Below are 5200 nucleotides of genomic sequence, written 5' to 3' on the forward strand. Positions count from 1 at the left end.
ATTGTAATCAAATAGACCCGAGATTTTTCGACCTAAACGTTAGGTTTTTATGGGGTAAGTAATTTTTTGACCTAAATTTTTATTAAAAATGAGATCAGCTCATCAGTAACAAATTATGTAATTAACAAAAAGTTAAAAAATTGTTTAAAGACCAAAATATTAATTCAATCAAGAATATAAATTTATTTTTCATATAATATTCTTTAAATAATTTTTATATAAATTTATCCTGCGCAAGTCGAAGGTCTTATCCTAGTACTATATAAGACAGAACTATTTCACTACAAACACACAGATCAAAGCAAAGCAAACGTAAACCTTAAATAATGCCTCCAAGTGTCGAGTTTTAGGAAACTTGCTGATCATACACATTTCGTTTCAAATCTTCTTCTCTACATCCAATCGAGAAGGTATTTTGCTCCATGAAAATAAATTTTTGTAGTTATCTATTAATAAAAATATATATATATATATATATATATATAGTTATGGTTATTTTTATTTTGAAAATTATGGATGTACACATTCTACTTTTTGTTTTAAAAGTACGGCTTCTATTTATATTATATCTACAATAGAGAATTAAAATTTTATTCTAAAATATAATTACAGCATAAATACATGCATTGTTATATAATTATTATGATAACATGTACGTAGGAATTTACCTCTATAGCTATTAGTACTTTATTTATAACTAGGGTAAACCCGCCCTACAGGCGGGTATGTGAATAAACTAATAGAAAAATTTATGTTTTAATTTTTAATTTACTCTAACTAAAAATAGTATTAAGATTCATAATTGTTTTACAACAATTTTATCTATTTATTTTAGGAATTTTAAGCGTCAATATAATCCTACAATTATATTTTTTTTTCATACATTTTAACAAAACAGTGATTACTTTTATCCTATTTAATTTGTACACTACATATTAATCTCATATCTCAAATTAAAGTTTATAAGAAACAATCGAATAACCATTCATGATACATCTTGTACTTTATCATGAATTTGTTAGTAGAAAGTGGTCTATAAATTGAAGCGTTTTAATTTATTTACAAATTTTTATAAATACAAATTTTGAGTTAAGTGTTTTCTATTCAAGTTTGATGTTTGTAACCTCCAGATTTTTGGATCGGATCCGGATCGAATCTCAGATCGAATCTAAATCTCGGATAAAAGTCTCAGGCCTACGTAGCCGTCCATGAAAACACATTTTAAATATAGTGATTTTTGCATAGTATAACCTCTATGTTATTAGGTACTATGTATTGGTTGCAAAAAGATAAATAATAATGAAGTGTGTATAAGGCATGATTCTGGATACTAAGCCAGACATCTCTTTGAACAATTTTATTTTGATAATATTTTTGGAGTTAGTTTTCTTAACGGCGAAGCCGGGTTCAAACACTTAAGCAGCCCTATGCACCCTAAAAATACAAAATTTTAAAACAAAAGAATGACAGACACTTTCAACTTTATACATGTGCACATAGTACACTAACTTTCCTTTTATCTTTTTTTTTTCCCAAATTGTTGATATAAATGGAGAAGGGACTAAGCCCAATTACAAGGCCGAAATCCACATACACTACAAATCCGAAAAAGACAACAAGCCCACAGGCCGTCCAAGAACAGTTAATGGGCCAACGACCCAACACCCAAACCACGAGACACCCGACGACTTCGGCTGGTCCACGCGTCGAAGAGACCGGATACGTGGAATGATCAGGACCGTCGGAGCGACACGCATCGCTTCCGTCTCCACTCAACCGTCACCGCTTGGAAACATCGCCGGAACTGTCTCGCCGCAAAACTCGTTCCGACGGAGCTCATAAGACCGAAGAGCCTCCGTCGAAACCACCACCTTTCTTCAAACGCTAGATCTTCTTCCCGGAGAGATGCATCGAACCAATCGAGATCTCCTCCACTTAAAGCAAACCGACAACCAATTGAAACCTATGTTACATGGAAACGGAAGCGGGTACGCGGAAGCGGAAGCGTATGGAAGCGCAGAAGCGAGATTTTTTGAAAAATTAGGAAGCGGGTACGTATTGGAAGCGTATATCCATATGTATGTATATATATGTGTATATATATATATATATATATATATTAAAATATAAGATTTTTTTGAAAAAAAAATTAGGACTAAAAATTATATGTTATAAATTTAAATAAATTATTTATTCATTTGTAATAATTTTGTAATGATTTCATATTAAAACTGTGAAAATAGACATAAATTAAGTTTAAAAGAAATTATTATATTAATTATTGTTAATGCTTCATAAATAATTGACACAATATATTTGAATATATGATATATGTTTAATAAAAACTTCAATACATAAAGATAATTTATAGTATTAATTTAATATTTATATATTTATATCCTTTCTATTCATTACTATTAAAATTTTGATTTTACAGAAATTAATAACTACGATTATATTTTTATTGATATTCAACCTTGTATTTTTTTTAAAGAACGAAAGCGTAATTCCAAAACAGAATCATAAGCTTCCAATGTGTTTTTAAAATGAATATTTTGGAAGCGTTTTGGAAGCGAGATTCCGTAAGCTTCCACAAGGTTCCGATTCCGATTCCGGTTCCGAAGCGGGAAGCGGATGTCCGATGAAGCTTCCGTGCAACGTAGGTTCCAACATTATTAATTTATATAACTTTTACTGTATTGTTTATATTTTTCTGTTTGAAGCTAACTATTGGTTATAATTTTTTAGTAAGAATGGAGGAGTAAAATGAATAATTTATCGAATTAACAACTACTCCCCCTTTCTTTATAATCGGCATTCTATTTTTGGTATATTATGTGCTTTTCGCATATTATTGACGAACATTAAAGTATCACAGTCAAACATCAAAGGATAACTTCGATCAGTTCACAAACTATAAAAGCCAAAAAATCCACCATCACTTGTTGTTGTCAAATAAGATTTCAAAAAGAAATATATCGTAGGAAAAGGGTTGCACAGCGTTACACATTCTTGCGAATTCATAAAGTCTCTAGCAAAGAACCTTTAATTTCTACTCAAACCCATGACCACCAGAAATTCTGAGGAAAACTGAAGTTTATCATAAGGAGCATATATACTTATACGAAAACATTGGGAAAACTTTTTGAATGTTTGTACATATATCTTATCTGTTCTACTAAACATGCAAGTATAATAAATATTAATATAGTACAGAAGAACCTATAGCAAGGGTTCAATCCCATGGGGAATATTGGTTTTTACCGATTTTGAAGAGTAAAGTGATCTCGCCGTGATTGCTATCATGTCATAACCAAATTATGTTACATATGAGTAGTTCCAAAGTTGTGTATGTGATAGTGTTTTTCATATAGAGAATAATTAAAAGTAGGATAACAGTTACGCCTTGCGCATGGTGAATTTATATAAAAATTATTTGAGAAATATCGTATGGAAAAATAAAATTTATATTCTTGATCGAATTAATATTTTTGGCCATTAAACCATTTTTAAAAAAAAAATTTTGTTAATTACATAACTTGTTTACTGATAAGCTGATCCCATTTTTAAAAAATATTTTAGGTAAAAATTTTTTTACTTATCGTATAAGAACCTTACGTTTAGGCCGAATAATCTCATGCCTACTATTTGGTTACAATGAAACTATGTCGGCTCGATTTTATATCATGATTTAGCAATTTAAAAGTTAATTATGGTTATGAGAAGTTTACGTTCACGTGCCAATCCTATTTATTTTCAATATTTTTCTTATTTTTGTGTCATTTTTTTTTATTTTGGTTATTGTTCGATATAAATATTGATTTTTGAGTTTATTCTCATTTCGTTATTTTGTTTTAGCCTGAGATTTAGAAAATGTTTAAGATTTAAAATTATTAAAGAGATATATACTTAGGTTAATATATGCGTCTTGTGCAGAATAAATATTTTATATTTATTACTTATTTTATATTTTTCTGCATATTATGAAATAATAAAATAATAATTTTATATTAAATAACTAAGAAATCAGTTATTATTATGTAGTAAATTGGCGTGCGCATATAAATCAAATGACTCTGAGTCTTCGAGAGGTCTACCGTCTACCGCATTCACAGACCCTCCTCCGCTCCACTTCTTCTATGGGTCCGCGGATTGCTGCTTGGGGTGAAAACCGAAAAAGAATCTGCGCTTTCCAGATTGTTAGTAAATTTTTATTATTTAAAATCATTAATTGTCAGATATATCATAATCACATTATGTAACTCTGTAGGTTTTATTTAAGAAAAATATATATAATAATTTCAATTTGATAAATGAATGGTCCATGATGAATATACTATATAATATAACATTCTCTAGCATTCCAATTACGTGACAACTCAGCATGATACTTTTTTATTTAGTACGAACTACGAGTTATAACTTTTTAGATGTTTGTCTGTTAATATACACGGGACTAAAATAAACTTTAAAGTAAGAAAACTAGAAAATGCAAACGTGAATGGGGAGTAGTAGGGGATATGGGGCCTTTAGCAATGACTTTTTTGAAGAGCAAGTTGTTAGCTTTTTTCGTATATTTATGTTCTTGTTCCAATTATGAGATTCCAACTTTTACAATATTACAACATAGAGTGGTATCCTACATGTCTGTTTTTAATTATTATTAGTTTCATTTTACCAAATTCTATTTTAGTAACTTCACATTACAATGAAATGCAATGTCGATTGCAATAAAAATATCCTCATCATCTTTCCCCTATCTTTTCAATTTATGGGGAGTTAAGGTTCGCAGAAAACAACACAATACATGAGAAAGTGAGTAGCATGTACTGAACAAGCTAAACTAGAAATCTATATACATGAAACTAAAGTTATAGTCCATATTGCTGTACCCTGCGCTTCCAATGTTTATAAACTGCTAAAAGTCTTCCATCTTGTGGTTAGTTCCTGAGAAAAATTAAGTCTACAGTGTCGTGAAAAATAAACTTGTTCTACTGGATCTCTCGTCTTATCTTCTGGGTGAAACAATATAAAACATGTCTCTTACAAAAGTGTACACATGTTTTTTGTGCAAACAGTGAGAAACATTATAAATGATTTGGAATCAAACTCAATTTTGATGAAACATGGACTGTGCTGATGTCTTGTTAGCGAAAACGCCGTTAAGCACACGTTAAAAAAATTGGTCACAGTCATTCCA

The sequence above is a fragment of the Brassica oleracea genome, chromosome C4 (genome assembly GCF_000695525.1).
Source record: "Brassica oleracea var. oleracea cultivar TO1000 chromosome C4, BOL, whole genome shotgun sequence".
NCBI classification, from domain to species: domain Eukaryota; kingdom Viridiplantae; phylum Streptophyta; class Magnoliopsida; order Brassicales; family Brassicaceae; genus Brassica; species Brassica oleracea.